The sequence below is a fragment of the Magnolia sinica genome, chromosome 1, assembly GCF_029962835.1.
Source record: "Magnolia sinica isolate HGM2019 chromosome 1, MsV1, whole genome shotgun sequence".
NCBI classification, from domain to species: domain Eukaryota; kingdom Viridiplantae; phylum Streptophyta; class Magnoliopsida; order Magnoliales; family Magnoliaceae; genus Magnolia; species Magnolia sinica.
The window spans coordinates 101,069,751-101,087,590 of NC_080573.1; the positions used below are offsets into that span (position 1 = coordinate 101,069,751).

At 37.0% G+C, this 17,840-nt stretch overlaps 1 non-coding gene across 1 annotated transcript; it reads left to right on the forward strand.

Annotated features, from left to right (window-relative positions):
* The first annotated feature begins 16,932 nt into the window (after nt 1–16,932).
* On the forward strand, nt 16,933–17,040 carry LOC131222788 (small nucleolar RNA R71). Its single transcript, XR_009160186.1, has one exon. It is a non-coding gene; the product is annotated as a small nucleolar RNA R71 (small nucleolar RNA).
* The last annotated feature ends 800 nt before the right edge of the window (nt 17,041–17,840 follow it).

Here is a 17,840-nt window from a genome sequence, read left to right on the forward strand (position 1 = left end):
AAGGTCTCTTTTTATTCATTTTAGACTCTACAATCTTTTCATTCTTTTCGGATTTTTCATTCTTTTTTTTTCTTCTTCAGTCATTTTTATTATGCATGACCTTTTTATTGATCTCACTATTTTTACTGGTTCTTTTCATCTTTTGAGGTGGATAAATTCTCCAGACTCAATTCTCAATGTCGATCAATGATTCACATGCTAATAATCAGAAATTCTAGCATAATTCATAGAAAACAACTCGAATGTGTCTTGTGATTTAAATCAACATGATATTCAAACTTCCTCTAAATCAATTAGATGAGAGAACTTAAGTGATAGCCTACTTAGTTGATCAAACTCCAAAAATTCAAAATTCAATCTATATCATATCATTATACTCAAAACATTCTTAAGTGCACAAACTATCACTTTTCAAATAAATTTTTAATTTGAAAAATTAAAAAATTTCAAAATTGTTGCTCAAAGATTGATAAAATACTGATTAGTTTATCTAATCCACACCCTCAACTTAAAATCTACATTGTCCTCAATGTAAAAGAAATGAGCATGCAATGCACATGAGACAATGAAAAGAAAGGAGAAGTGATGGAAAGGTAGTACCTAAAGAAGAAGAATTAAAGATCTTCCAAAGTTTTCAAATTGTAGATGGGTTAGCATGAAGACTAAACTTATTAAAAAATAAATTATCCTAATCTTAAATCCTATGAAAGAAATAAACTTAACTACACCTCCATCAGACTAGAAGGTCAATCCTGATAAACAGGATAAATCAGAGACATGGACATGTCCTCTGAATCACACTTCTCAACAAATGGATTTAGTTGATGTCCGTTTAGTTTGAAAACATTACCATTTGCTGGGTTCTTTATCTCGACGGCCCCATGAGGATAGACATTAATAATAGTGAAAGGGCCAGTGCAACGAGATCGAAGCTTACTCGAAAAGAGATGTAATCAAGAATTGTACAAAAGGACATTTTGACTAGGTGCGAATGATTTTTGAAGGATGTTTTGGTGATGGAACACCTTTATCCTATCCTTGTAAATTCTCGAGTTCTCATAAATATCGTTCCAGATTTCCTCAAATTCATTTAATTGAAGTTTACGCAGCAAGCCAGTGTTGTCTAAGTTAAAATTCAGATTTTTGATAGCCTAGTAGGCTCTATGTTCCAACTCTACAGGCAAGTGACAAGCTTTTCCATAGACAAGTCTAACAGGAGACATTCCAATGGGGTCTTATAAGCTATACGGTAAGCCCATAAAGCATCGGTTAATTAGATTGACCAATCATTACGGTCAAGGTTAACTGTTTTTTTTTTTAAAAAAATTTGCTTAATTTTCTTATTGAAAATCTCAGCTTGCCCGCTTGTCTGCGGGTGGTATGGAGTGCTCATCTTATGCGAGATGCCATATTTCTTCATTAAGTTCGTAAATGGCCTATTATAAAATTGTGAACCTTCATCACTAATAATGGCTTGAGGTGTTCCAAACCGGGAAAGGATGTTTTCTTTTAAGAATCTAATGACCATTCGATGATCATTATTCCGGCATGGGATTGCTTCAACCCACTTAGTGACATAGTCTACTGCTAATAAAATATAAATATTTTCAAAGGATTGGGAGAATGGTACCATGAAATTGATTCCCCAATAATCAAATGCTTCAATGATAAGAACTGGGTTTAGTGGCATCATATTCGACGAGACAATCCTCCCAATTTCTGACAACGCTCATTGTTGAGGGTCAAATATTGCATATTATCCCCCATTTATTACTTGGTTTTATGAACATGATAATGTTAATGTTATATTTCAATCATGTTTGTGTTGTAAGGTGAATTTAAGAGCTTATATTGAAAAGGATGCTAAAAGCATGGATTTAGTACTTAAGAATCACTAAGGTAAAGGAGGGATCTTAGGGATAAAAAATGGAGAATTCTCATGCTAAAGATCCTAGGAAACCAAGTACAAAGGATGGAGAAAATATTGGCAAAAGCACAAGTTAAACAACAGAAAAACAGCCAATTTCGATCCCACCGAAAGTGTAAAAAATAGTCCAGCAAGAAAATAGCTTAATTGGGTGTCACCTAAGCTTAATTCGATGCCGCTGAAGCCAATTTCGATAGCAAGTTCGGTGTCACATTTTGCCACCTAAGTACTCTGCACATACAATTTCAGATGCAGATACGATTTTGGTGCACCGAACTAACTTCGGTGCCACCAAAATCACACAGAGTTGTTGCGCAGGGCCGATGCGGATTGCGTAATTTAAGGCAGTTTACGAAAACTCTAAGTCAGTGCGTAAGAGGGGGATTCACAACTATAAATAGGAGTCCTTAGAACATTACTAGGCTTCTTCTAGGGTTTAAGGAGTAGAGTAAAAGAGTAGAGCTGCCATCTAAGAGCTTTATTCTTCTTTCTTTAGTTTGTTTTTGTTGTTTTTCTACTTTGTTTGAGGGACTTTAGTTCAATCATGTCTATGGTTGGCTAAACCTCTTAGCTAGGGCTAAGAGGTGGCTTGTAGCGTGATTTGGTTGTTTATTTTGCTTTAATTCATGTTTATGTTCGAACTTCATTGAATTCTAGTTGATTCTAAGGAATATTTTCAGTTTTTAATGGTTTGTTGTGACTCAAATTACAATAGATTTGCAATACCTTTAAATATCTTCTTTTCTATTTGAGATTGTGGGTTTGGTAAATCCTGTTGTTTGCCATCGTCCCATGGGCATTGTTGGGTGATGGAATCCCTTCCAATTCACTACAATTATCCTTCATTGAGGCTAGATTAATGAGTGGTTCAGAGATTTGACTGTCTCTTCTTCCAACTAGATAGGATAGGACTCTGACTCTAGTTAGATCTCTTGAATTAAGTAAGGTAGCATCTCAATTGCTACAAGTGGGTCCTTGGCACCTAGTTCCCACTTTTAATTGATACTTTACTCATTACTCAAATTACTCATTTGAATTCAGATTTCTACTTTAGTTTTTCATCTAGCTCTAGTTCTAGTTAAATTCAGAAGACATACAAATTTAGTTCCTTTGGATTCGACCTCGGTCTTACTTAGATTATTACTACATCGTGACCCTACACTTGAGGTTGTGAATAAGTTTTTGGCACCGTTGTCGGGGACTAACAGTTGCATTTTTATGAGATTAACTAGTTATGTAATTAGGTTAAGATTAGGGTTTATTTACTTACTAATTTTAGGTTAGGTTTTTTTTTTCTATTTTTTTTAGAAACTAACTTACTTTCTATTTCTATGTTAGAAACTTTCCTAATTTGTTTTTAGAAACTAATTTTTTTTTTCTATTTTGCATGATCTTAATATAGAAACTTCTAATTTGGTAACTTCTTTCTAATTCTCTATTTCTATATTTCTATTTCCCTCTTTCTTTTTAGGTTTATGATTAGATTCTGAAATTGAGGGCTGAGAGTGTTTCATGCCCAAGTGGGTCCGTGATAACACTTGACATCTCTTGAGTGAAGGAGGATTGGTTGAGGGGTTATCTATCCATCACAAGATTAGATACCACTAGAGATCCTCAGAGTTAACTGAAGTTATGGCTGCCAATCAATCGGCTAATCAACCTCCAAATCCACCTCAACCTAGGGTTGAGGAAATCCAGGATGAAAATGAGGAGCATCAAGCACCCTCGCCACGTACTTTACGAGATTATTTATAACCTGCAGGGGTGAGCACACCTTCCTGTATGGTTTTTCTAGAAAATATAGGACATATGGATATCAAGCCTGGGGTGATCCAACTCCTTCCAAAATTTCATAGACTTGAATATGAAAATTCATATTTACACATGAAAGAGTTTGATGAGATTATAACCACTTTATATTTTCCGAACGTGTCCAATGACACGGTCAAGCTGAAACTCTTTCCATTTTCTTTGAAAGGGAAAGCTAAGACGTGATTGCACTCACTATGTCCATGATTTATTGGTAGATGAAACGATATAACAAGGGAGTCCATAAAGAAAATTTTCCCACACCATAAAATGAACACCCTCAGAAAGTCAATCATGAACTTCACCCAAAAAGAAGATGAAACATTCTTCCAATGTTGGGAGCAGTTTAAAGATCTTATCAGTTCATGCCCAAACACGGTTTTGAAACGTGACGCATTACGCACCTTTTCTATGATGGACTGACATCCTCCATGAAACAATTGGTTGAGACAATGTGCAATGGAGAATTCACGAATAAAAATGTTGATGATGTGTGGGATTATTTGGATAGACTTGCTGAAAACGTACAATCATCAGACGTCTCCCCAAAATCAAGTACCACCTCTAGGCCCGCTCAATCAAAGGAGAGGGGTGGAATATACCTTCTGAAAGAGGATGATGATATCAATGCTAAAGTGGCTAATCTCATAAGTAAATTTGAGGCCATAAAACTAAAGAAGGATAAGGCTAAGGAAATTGTTTGCGGTATTTGTTCTTGCAACATTCACACAACTTAAAATTACCCAACAATACCTGCTTTTCAAAAGGTACCGAATGAGCAATCTAATGCCGTGAATAATTACCAAAGGCCTTTCAATGGACCCATTTCCAAGACATACAATCCTAGTTGGAGAAATCATCCAAATTTCAGTTGGAGGAATGGACAAACTGCTACTCCTCAAGGGTTTCCTAATCAAATTCCAAATTAAGGGCAATCTTAAGAGGAACCGGTTCAAAATTTCACACAAACTTAGGAGCTTACCCAAGCATTATGAGAACTTACAAAATTTATACAAAAGGTGGATTCACATGTTACGATTATAGAGAAGGGGATGCTTCCTACTCAACCTTTCCCCAATCCTAAACCACAATACGAAATAAGTGATCCAAGCTCTTCAATCAAATGGAGTAAGCTAAGTCTGTCACCACCCGTAGGAGTGGGAAAACAATTGATAAATCTATTCCGGTAAGGGTTAAAAAGTCTAAGGAGCCGAAAATAGATGAAACTGATAAACCTAGCACCGCTCCACAAGAATAAGAACCGGAACTTCAAGGCAAGTCGAATGCACCATTCCCCCAACGGTTGATTGCTCCAAAACCTCTCTCTAACTCGCAGGACATTCTAGAGGTGCTGAAACAAGTGAAGGTCAATATTTCTCTACTGGATGCCATTAAACAATACCTTCATATGCTAAATTTTTGAAAGATTTGTGTATGACCAAAAGAAGGCAAAGTATTCAAAAGAAAATCTTTTTAACAGAAAAAGTGAGTGCTATCCTAAAGTAAGATGTGCCATAGAAATACAAAGATCCCAGTAGTCCAACCATTGCTTGTGTAATTGGGCATTAACGTATTGAGCATGCACTTCTTGACTTAGGAGCGAGCATAAATCTGATTCCTTACTCGGTCTAGAGCAACAGGGTTTAGGTGAATTAAAACCCACCTGGATCATGCTACAAATTGCTGATCACTTAATTCGAGTACCAAGAGGGATAATTGAGGATATGTTGGTACAGGTTGACAAATTCTACTACTTGGTAGATTTTATCATTTGGATTCTCAACCCATCGTGGACATGAGCACTCAAATACCTGTCATTCTTGGTTGCCCATTCCTTGCCACATCAAATGCAATCATTAATTGCATGAATTGAGTAATGAGTTTGTCTTTTGGAAATTTGACATTAGATCTAAATATCTTTTTCAATACAGGCAAACAGTTAGAGGATGATAACGATTCTCACGATATTAACTTGATTGACTCTTTTGTAGAAGATAGAACTCTTTTGACCTTATCCTTTGATCCTCTAGAGTCGTGTTTGACCCACTCCTATAATTTTGATGATGATATGATTAGGGAGATGGGGACTATGCTGGATACCATGCCAGTACTTGAAGTTAACCTGTGGAGGCCACAAACTAATGTAGTGCCTCTACCGTCTAACCTCAAGGCACCGAAACTTAACCTAAAACCTTTACCCTCCGATTTGAAATATGTCTACTTAAGTCAAAACGAGACATACCCAGTGGTGTTTTCTTCCCACCATGAGTAGGAACATGAGAGTATGCTCATCTCTACTCTCAGTGAGCATAAGGGAGCCCTTGGATGGTTGATTGCAAACCTCAAGGGAATTGACCCCTCGATTTGTACTCACCGCATTTATCTAGAGGATAATGCGAAGAACTCTCGGCAGCCATAATGTACATTAAATCCAAACATAAAGGAAGTGATTAAGGTCGAGGTTCTTAAGCTATTAGATGTGGGTATCATATACCCTATATCAGATAACCAATGGGTGAGTTCAACTCAGGTAGTTCTTAAGAAGTCCGAAATCACCATAGTAGCCAATGCCAACAATGAACTCGTGCCAACTACAGTTACTACTAGTTGGAGAATGTGCATTGACTACAGGAAATTGAATTTCGTCATGAAAAAAGGATCACTTTCCTTTACCCTTCATTGATTAAATTTTAGAAAGGCTAGCTAGTCACTCATACTATTGCTTCCTTGACGGGTATTTAGGCTACAACCAGATAGAGATAGCCCTTGAAGATCAGGAAAAGACTACATTCACATGTCCCTTTGGCACCTTCGCTTACCAAAGGATGCCATTTGCCACCACTTTTCAGTGATGCATGATGAGTATTTTTTTTAACATGGTGGGGCAATATTTAGAGGTTTCCATGGAGGACTTCTCTGTCTTTGGTCTATCCTTCAGCGATTATATGGAGAATCTTAAATGTGTGCTGAAGCAATGCAAGGAAAAGAACTTGGTACTGAATTGGGAAAAGTACCACTTCATGGTTCGTAAGGGAATTGTCCTTGGACATATCATCTCGTCCAAAGGAATTAAGGTAGATAAGGCTAAGATTGATCTTATCTCTAACTTACCTTCACCTAAGAACATACGAGATGTGAGATCCTTCCTAGGACACGCCGGATTTTACTAACAATTCATAAAGGACTTTAGTCACCTCTCTCGTCCTTTATGTAATCTATTTCAAAAGGATGTACCATACGAGTGGACTGAGTAATGCCATGAAGCTTTCACTAAGCTAAAGGGAATGCTAACCACCACACCTATCATGTAGCCACCCGATTAGAGCATTCCTTTTGAAATTATGTGTGATGTTGACTATGCTCTTAGGGCGGTGTTAGTCCAAAGAAAAGAAAGAAACCCTACGTTATACACTACGCAAGTAAAACCTTAAATCCTGCCCAAGTGAATTACTCTACTACGGAAAAAGAACTCTTGACCGTGGTATTCGCTTTGGACAAATTTAGATCTTACTTGATTGGATTCAAGATCATCATCTGCACCAATCATGTGGCGCTTAAGTACCTTCTTTCTAAGAATGATGCTAAGCCTCGCTTGATAAGATGGATCCTCCTTTCTAAGAATTTGATTTGGAAATAAAATATAAAAAGGGAATAGAAAACGTAGTGGCTGACCATCTTTTGAGACTTGACCTCCCTGATTCCCTTGAGACGGTACTTATAAATGACATGTTCCCGGATGAATAATTGTTTAAAGTCCCCTACTCACCTTGGTTTGCTGATATTGCTAATTATCTTGCCACAGGTTTCCCGCCGACACATTGGACTATGCAAGATAAGAGAGAATTTTTCACCGAGGTACGTAAATTCTTCTGAGATGATCCGTATTTGTTTAAATATTGTCCAGATTAGATTCTAAGGAGATGTGTGCTAGACTATGAACACCAAAGTGTCATCTACTTCTATCACACTCAGGCTTGTGGTGGTCACTTTTCTGCTAAAAAGACAGCCAAAATTCTTCAGTGTGGCTTTTATTAGACCATTATGTTCAAGGACATTCATGAGTTTTGCAAAAATTGTGAGCATTGTCAAAAGTTGGGAGCATTGTCCCATCGAAATATGATGCCTCTGAACCCCATTCTGATCATTGGGGCATCGATTTCATGGGACCATTCCCTCAATCCTTTGGGAATTTATACATTTTGCTAATAGTAGACTATGTCACTAAGTGGGTTGAAGCGATCTCATGCTGGAACAATGACCACCAGACGGTCATTAAGTTTTTAAAAGAGAACATCCTTTCCCAGTTCGAAATGCCTCAGGCCATCATTAGTGATGGAGGTTCAAATTTATGTAATAAGTCATTTGCAAACTTAATGAAGAAATATGGCATCTCTCATAAGGTGAGCACTCCATACCACCTATAGACAAGTTGGAAAGCTGAGATTTCCAACAGGGAGATGAAAACATTTTGAAAAAGATAGTTAACCCTAACTAAAAGGATTGGTCAATCCGATTGATCGATGCTTTCTAGGCTTATCGTACTGCATTTAAGACACCTATTGGAATGTCTCCCTTTAGACTTGTCTATGGGAAGGCTTTCCACTTACCTGTGGAGTTTGGACTTCAATTTGGACAATGCTGGCTTGCTGCACAAACTACAATTGAATGGACTCGAGGAGATCCGAAATGATGCATACGAGAACTCGAGAATTTACAAAGACATGATGAAGGTATTCCACGTAGGAACATCCTTCGAAAATCATTCTTAGTTAGTCAAAAAGTCCTTTTATATAATTCTCAGTTACATCTTTTTCCAGGTAAACTCCGATCTCGTTGGACCGGTCCTTTCCTGTTGCTAATGTCTATCCTCATGGGGCCGTCGAGATTCAGAATACAAACAATGACAATATTTTCAAAGTGAATATTGGACATCGATTAAAGCCATTTGTTGAAAATTCGATTTAGAGGACATGTCCATACCTCTGATTGATCCTGTTTACTAGGATTGATCTCCTAGTTTGACGGAGGTATAGTTAGGTTTATTGCTATCATATATGTTGTGTTTAGGATAGTCTGCTTTCCGCTGTTTAAAATAGTTTTCTTTTCGCTATTTAAGATAGTTTGCTTTCCGCTGTTTAGGGTAGTTTTCTTATAATCTATTGAGTTTTGTTTTGTACTAACTCATTCTATGTTGAGATCCCTCCTCTGCCTTGGTGATTTTTGAGTACTAAATCCATGCTTTTAGCATCCTTTTCAATCCAAGCTCTGTTCACAACCCCAGTGTAGGGTCGCGATGTAGTATTAATCTCGGTAAGACCGAGGTAGAATCCACAGGGATTGAACATTATACGTAATCTGAAAGTAATTAGAATTAGAACTAGACGAAGATGTATCTAAATCAGAAGAATTTAAGAGAATAATGATGAATTATTAGGAATTATTAGACTAAAACTGGTAAAATTCAAAGGTGGGAAACTAGGGTGCCAAGGATCCACTTGTAGAGATCAGGGAGATCTATGCTTAATTCATGAACACAACTGGATTTAGAGTCCCATCTTCATCTAGTTGGAGGATATAACATTAAAAATCAAATCTGAACTTCCTTTGATCTAGTTTTCAAGAGATGAGAGGTATGAGAATTAGACTTGATTCCATCACAAAACCATGCCCATGAGACAAAGTAAACAATAGAATTTAACCAATCCATATCCAATCTGAGAGAGTTATGAACTTAAGGGAAGGTTCCATCATCCAACCATGTCCATGAGACGATGGTGAACAATAGGGGTCCCATGTTCATAATTCCTGTAATGCACAGAATATACTCAAAGCTATCACAGATATATTGTAATTTAAGTCACAATAAACCATTAAAAACTGAAAGTATATTTTATAATCAAATTAGAACCAAAGTGGGTTCAACACATGAATCAAAGCAATACGAAACTACCCATCACGCTATAGGCTTCACCTCTTAGCCCTAGCTAAGTGGTGTATCTCATCATAAACATGACGAAACTAAGATCTCTTAAAAACATAAGGGAAGAGGAAAAAGAACTAAAGAGGAAGGGTGGGAAGAAGGATGGATGGCTGGACGATTCCACGTCTCTCTCTTTATGCTTGTCATGTCCAAGCTCCCAGGATGCCCTCTCCTCTCTCTTTTCTTCTCCTTTTATGGAGAACAGGGGTGGTGGAATGGCTGGAGTTGGTGGGAGCAACTCCTTTACGCAGTAACGTGCGCATGCAGCAAAAAAAGCAAATCAGCTTGCGTTTGGAGGGAATTTTCGGACAGTGGATGTTCCAAGTGCAGGATCTGAGCCGTTCACGCTTCTTAGTGATGATCGGCTGGCTCTTGGAAGTGATTTGAATGGTTGGGATCGTCGGTTCGATCCTAGCCAAGATCGCCGAACAACCTTGAAGATTCACTTTTTCGGACGTGCGTAAGCTGTGAAACATTCTTGCGCTGGTTCTTGGTGGGGCCCACTTCATCCGTCGTTTGAGAAATCCACGTAGTCCACCGAATTCCTCTCAAAAAACCAGTTAGAAATGGGTACTTTTTTCTCCATTTTTGTGCGTCCCATTGAATCTTTGCTTCTACTGTCCATTCCTGCGTTTGAAGTGGTATTCATGTGATTACGTGCATGGTTTTAGAAGATCACCATGAATAGAGTCGTGGTCACCCCCTGGATTTAATGGACGATCCCGATCGTCCATCTAGACAATGGTGATGGCCCACTATGCGTCCCAGCGTGCGTCCGTGCTGACGCTGGTTGCATGAGGGAGATGAGAGTCAGGTCAGCCGACGCTGACCGACTCCCATGGTTTGGTGCTTTGTGTGCTCACGTGCATTGGGTGCACATAACTTAAGGTGGGTCCCATTGTGATGCTCATGATAAATCCGATTCGTCTATCCATTTTTTCATCTAATTTGAGAGGTTGTGACCAAAATTGAAGTATTTTCAGATGTCAGGTGGGCCCCAAATCGATGATTTATGGGCTGATCTGTCTATTAAGCTACTTTCACAGGGATCCAAGGGCTGAATTTTGACATGTACGGTTAATTTAGGGTCCTCAGGCCATATATAAAGTTTTCAGCCAAACGGATTGTGGGAACCTTGTAATCTTGCATTCAGGATGACTTTTAAGCCCCTTTAACTTCAATTACTTGATTTTCTCAGATTTTTGGCGTGTGAATTCTTCAATCTGGGTCCCTTAAGATCCGTCCCTTGCCTTGGTAATTTTTTAGCATCAAATCCATGCCTTTAGCTTCATTTTTAGTCCAAGCTCTTAAATTCACCTTGCAACACAAACACAATTAAAATAGAGCGTTAAGCATTATCATGTACGTAAAACCAAGCAATAAATGTGGTCTAATATGCAATATTTGACCCTAAAAAAACTTTTAAATTCACCTTGCAACACAAACATGATTAAAATACAACATTAAGCATTATCCTTTTCTTATAACCAAGTAATAAATGGGGGATAATATACAATATTTGACCCTTAACACAATCCCCAACGAGCATTTTGCTAGTCCCGAGCAAAGTATGTGAAAAATAAACTTCAATGCTCAATGTTCAAACCTTTTTCAGAAAATAATCTTTTGTGTAATCAAGTATGAATGAGTAGACTCAAGACATGAAAGTGGTATTTTGAAAACCAAAAGCCGAATCACATAACCAATCAATCAAATAAGTTTTTTATCATTTAACTCAGAGCATAAGTTCATATTTCAAGTTTTTCTAATGAATGTTAACTTACTTCCCATGGGCATAGTATTATTTCATAATGTTAGCCATGTCCATCATATCTAAATTAGTCAAAAACTTAAGTACTGATTCCGAATATGTTCCCCTTTTTCTTCTTTTTTCAGTTTTTGATTTTATATTGATGGCTACTCTTATTCATTCTTTTTTGAACAATTCCTCCTTTTTAAAGACCTTTTTCATTCTCCTCAAAGATGTTGTCATTTTTCATTCTTTTCATGGCCATTTTGTCGATCTCCTATTTTTTAACTAGGTTTTCATTTTTAAAGTATATAAAATTCTCCAGACTCAATTCTTAACATTTATCAATGATCACATACTAACCATTAGCAATCCTAGCACATCCCATGGAAGCAACTTGAACGTGTTTTATGATTTAAATTAACATGATATACAAATTTCCTCTTAATCATTTAAGAATCTTAGGTGATGGCTTACTTAAGGTGATCAAACTCCAATAATTCAAGATCCAATCTTCATCTTATTATCTCACTTAAAGCATTCTTTAAGTACACAAACTTTTGTTTCCAAACAGATTCCAACTTGAAACATTGAAAATTTTCAAATTTTTTTTCTTAAAATTGAGAAAACACTGATTAGTTTACTTAATCCCCCATCCCCAACCTAAAATCTACATTGTCCTCAATGTAAAAGAAATAAGCATGTAATGCAAAAGAAATAATGAAAAGAAAAGGGAATTGATGGAAAGATAATACCTTTTGAAGCTTTTCTAATGATCTCCATGTGAATATGGAGGTTAATACAAAAAAAAAAAACTTAAATAGATGGTATGCAAACTATCTTAAACAGCGAAAAACAAACTATCTTAAACACAACCTATATGAAAGCAATAAACCTAAATATACCTCCGTCAGACTAGGAGGTCAATCCTGGTAAACAAGATTAATCAGAGGTATGGACATGTCCTCTAAATCAAATTTCTGAAAAAATGGCTTTAATCGATGTCCATTCACTTTTAAAATATTTCCATTATTTAGATTCTGAATCTCGACTGCCTCATGAGGATAAACATTAGTAACAGTGAATGGGCCGGTCCAATGAGATTGGAGTTTACCCGGTAAAAGATGTTACCGAGAATTGTATGAAAGGAATTTTTAACCTACTAAGATTGATTTCCGAAGGATGTTCCTATCATGGAACACCTTCATCCTGTCCTTGTAAATTCTCGAGTTCTCGTATGCATCATTCCGGATATCCTCGAGTTCATTCAATTGTAGTTTGCATAGCGAGCTAGCGTTGTCCAAATTGAAGTTCAAATTCTTGATAGCCTAGTAGGGTCTATGTTTCAACTCCACAGGTAAGTGGCAAGCCTTCCCATAGACAAGTCTAAAGGGTGACATTCCAATAGGGGTCTTAAATGCAGTACGGTAAGCCCATAAAGCATTGGTTAATCGGATTGACCAATCCTTTCGGTCAGGGTTAACTGCCTTTTTCAAAGAGATTCCATATTTCTTCATTCAGTTTGCAAATGGCCTATTACAGAAATGTGAACCTCCATCACTAATGATGGCCCGAGATGTTTCGAACTGGGAAAAGATGTTCTCTTTTAAAAACTTAATGACTGTCTGATGGTCATTATTCTGGCATAGGATCACTTTGACCCACTTAATGACATAATCTACTATTAGCAAAATGTGTAAATTCCTAAAGGATTGCGGGAATGGTTCCATGAAATCGATGCCTCAGCAATCAAATGCTTTAATGATCAGAATGGGGTTCAGAGGCATCATATTTCGACGGGACAATGCTCCCAACTTTTGACAATGCTCACAAGTTTTGCAAAACTTATGAGTGCCCTTGAACATAGTGGGCCAATAAAAGCTGCACTGCAAAATTTTAACCGTGGTCTTTTTAGAAGAAAAGTGACCACCACAAGCCTGAGTGTGACAAAAGGAGATGACACTTTGGTGTTCATTGTCTGGCACACATCTCCTTAGAATCTGATCTAGGTAATATTTAAATAAATACGGATCATCCCAGAAAAATTTACGTACCTCGGCAAAAAATTTCTTCTTATCTTGAGCAGTCCAATGTGTCGGCGTGAAACCTGTGGCAAGATAATTAATAATATTAGTAAACTAAGGTGAGTGAGAGACTTTAAACAATTGTTTGTCCAGGAACATGTCGTTTATAGGTACCGTATCAAGGGAATCAAGGAGGTCAAGTGTTCAAAGATGGTCAGCCACTACGTTTTCTACTCCCTTTTTATCTTTCATTTCCAAATCAAATTCCTGGAGTAGGAGGATCCATCTTATCAAGCGCGGCTTAGCATCATTCTTAAAAAGTAGGTACTTGAGTGCCACATGTTCAGTATAGATGATGATCTTGGATCCGATCAAGTAAGATCTAAATTTGTCATATCGTTGAACTCCCTTGTCATATCATTCCATCTACTAATAGATCATGGACGTAGTGAGTGCGACCACATCTTAGCTTTCTCTTTCAAAGAAAAGGGAAAGAGTTTTGGCTTGACCGTATCATCGGACATGTTAGGAAAATATAAAGTGGCTATGATCTCATCAAACTCTTTCAAGTGTAGATATGAATTTTCAGATTCAAGTCCATGAAATTTTGGAAGGAGTTGGATCACCCCTGGCTTGATATCCATATATCCCTTATTTTCTGGAAAAACCATACATGAGAGAGTGCTCACCCCTGCCGGTTGTAAATAATCTTGTAAAGTACGAGGTGGGGGTGCATGATGCACCTCATTCTCATCCTGGATTTCCTTAACCCTAGGTTGATGTGAATTTGGAGGTTGATTGACAGCCATAACTTCAGTTAATTTTGTGGATCTTGAGTGGTGTCTAATCCTGTGATGGATAGGTAACCCATCAACCAATCCTCCTTCACTTAAGAGACATCGAGTGTTATCATGGACCCACTTGGGCATGAAACACTCTTAGCCCTCAATTTCAGAATCTAACATAAACCTAAAAAAGAAAGAGGGAAATAGAAATCTAGAAATAGAAAGAGAGAATTATAAAGAAGTTACCAAATTAGAAGTTTCTATATTAAGATCCCGCAAAAGAAAAAGGAAAGTTTTTAAAAATAGAAAGTAAGTTTCTAAAAAAAAAGGAAAGTAAATTAGTTTCTAAAGACAGAAAAGGAAGGTTTCCCAACCTAAAAATAGAAAGTAGAAAAACCTTAATATTTAATTAATTCCAAAACTAGTTAATCTCAGAAAAAACACAACCATTAATCCCCGGCAATGGCACCAAAGACTTATTCAAAACCCCAAGTGTAGGGTTGTGATGTAGTAATAATCTCGGTGAGACCAAGGTCGAATCCACAAGGACTAATCTCATGAGTATTTTGAAAGCAAGTAGAAATAGAACTAGAAAAAGATGTGAATCTAAATCTAAAATAAAAGAAAGTAATTATAAGAGATTTAATTAGAAACTTAAGAAATTCAAAGGTGGGAACTAGGGTTTCAAAGGATCCACTTGTAGCAATCAGGGTGATACTATACTTGATTCAAGGACACGACTGGAATCGGAGTCCTATCATTCTAGTTGGAAGATATAACAGTAAAACCAAATTTGAACTTCCTTTAACCTAATTCTTAATGGATGAGAGCTGTGAGGATTGGAAGTGATTCCATCACTTAGCCATGCCCTATAGATAATGGTAAACAATAGGATATACCAATTCCACAAACATAAGAGAATTATGAAGATTAGAAGGGATTCCATCATCCAACCATGCCCAAGAGGCGATGGTGAACAACAGGATTTATAAATTTCATAATCTCAAAGCATGAAAAGAAGATACTCAAAGCTATTACAGATCTACTATAATTTGAGTCACAATAAACCATTAAAAACTGAAAGTATTCCTTAAATATCAAACTAGAATCCTTGAAAGTTCAACATAAAGATGAATCAAAGCAATATAAACATCCCATCACGCTACAAGCTTCACCTCTTAGCCCTAGCTAAGAGGTTTAGCCAACCATAGACATGATTGGATCTAAAACCGTAGAAGAAAGCATGAAAAACTAAGGAAGAAAGAAGAAAAACGCTTGGCGATGGCTCTCCACCCTTGTGCTTTGCTCCTCCAAACCCTAAATAATGCTCAGGGATGCCCTGGGGACTCCTATTTATAGTTGTGCAATACTTCATTTCGTACCGACTTAAAAAAATCTAAAAACCGCCTCAAATTTATGTGGTTTTGATTCTATTAAAGTGTTTTTGATGTCCTTCAATTCTATCGAACAATCTTCGATTGAATCGAAGATTGGTCTAGAACTGTCCAATGAGTTTGGCCTGAAATCCTAAAATTCTCGATTCTATCGAAGTGTCTTTGATATGTTCTTTGATACTATCAATCAGTCTTCAATAGAATCGAAGTCTATTATGGAAGTTTTTCAGAATTTGACTTTTCTGGTCCCAGAATCTGTTTTCAGTATAATTTTTAGGATTCCTTTTCTTCACTCCAAGTCTTTGATTCACTTCCTTCATCACTTGGTTTCCTTGGATCTTTGGCATGTGAATTCTTCAATCTTGGTCTCCTAAGATCCATCCCTTGCCTTGGTGATCTTTAAGCATCAAATTCATACTTTTAACACCTTTTCCAATCTAAGCTCTTAAATTCACTTTACAACACAAACATGAGTAAAATAAGACATTAAGCATTATCATGTTCATAAAACTAAGATATAAATGAGGGATAATATGCAATATTTGACCCTCAACAAGATGCTAAGCCGGAAGGATCCCTTTCTCCCCAATTGAGTTTTTTGTCTCAAGCCCTTATATAGCCTTTGTAAGGTCTCGAAAGGCTTGAAGCATACCCTGATTAAAAAGTTCTTGATTTTGAATATGTTTTATGACAGAATCCTTTTAAGGTTTCCTTTTATTCAAAAATTGGTTAACAATACCTTGAGGAGTAGCAGTTTGTCCATTCCTCCAATTGAAATTTGGTTGGTTCCTCCAACTTGAGTTATATGTATTTGATGTGGGTCCACTAAAAGGTCTTTGGTAGTTGTTTATGGCCTTTGATTGCTCATTCAATATCTCTTGAAAAGAAGGAATTGTTAGACAATTTTCAGCTGTATGAATGTTACAAACACAAATACCACAAACAACTTTTGCGGCCTTTTCAGGTTCTACTTTCTTAAGTTCCATGGCCTCGACTTTTTTTTGTGAGTTTGGCCAATCTTGCATTTACATTATCTTCCTCTTTTAAGACATAAATTCCTCTCATTTCCTTTGATTGAGTAGGCTTAGAAGTGGTAATTCTTGAGGAGGTATCCCATGATTGCGCGTTTTCAGCAAGTTTATCAAAATTATCCCACACATCATTGGCTTCCTTGTTCATGAATTACCCATTACACATCATCTCCATAAATTGGTGAATGGATGAGGTCAATCCCTCATAGAACTTGTTATACGCCATGTTTCGTAGCCATGTTGTGGACATGAATTTATGAGATCCTTAAATCACTCCCAACATTGGAAGAAGGTCTCATCTTCTTTTTTAGCAAAATTCATGATTGTTTTCCTTAAGGTATTCGTTTTGTGACATGGGAAGAAAATTTTAAGGAACTCCCTTGTCATCTCAGCTCATGTGCCAATGGACCGTAGTCTTAAGGAATGTAACCATGACTTGGCCTTTTCTTTCAAAGAGAAGGGGAATAATTTCAGTCTTACCGTGTCCTCAGACACGTTTGGGAAGTATAATGTAGATATTATATCATCAAACTCTTTTATATGCAAGTATGGACTTTCAGATTCTAGTTCATGAAACTTAAAAAGGAGTTGAATCACCCTCGATTAAACATCCACGGTTCCTACATTCAATGTGAATATCATGCAGGAAGGTGTACTCACCTCCGCTGGTTGTAAATAATCTCATAAGTACGAGGCGGGGGTGCGTTATGCACCTCATTTTCATCTTGAACTTCCTCAACTAGAGGTTAAGGTTGATTTGCAGCCATCACTTCTTTTGACTCAGAGGGTCTCAAGTAGTGTCTAATCCTTCGATGGATAGGCAACCCTTCAACTAATTCTCCTACACTCAAAAGACAGAGTGTTATCACGGACCCACTTGGGTATGAAATACTCTCAGCCCTCAATTTCAAAATCTAACCTAGGATCTAAAAATTGAAAACTAAAGCAAATAAGAAACCTAAAAGAGAGAGTTAAAACGAAGTTACCAGATAAGAGTTACTAGGTTAGGATCCTACAAAATAGAGAACAAAGTTATTTTCTAAAAATAATTTCAAAAAAAAATCCTAACCTAAAAATATAGAGGAAAAATAAACTCTAATCTTAACCTAAATCTAATACCAATTAATTCTAGAAAAATGT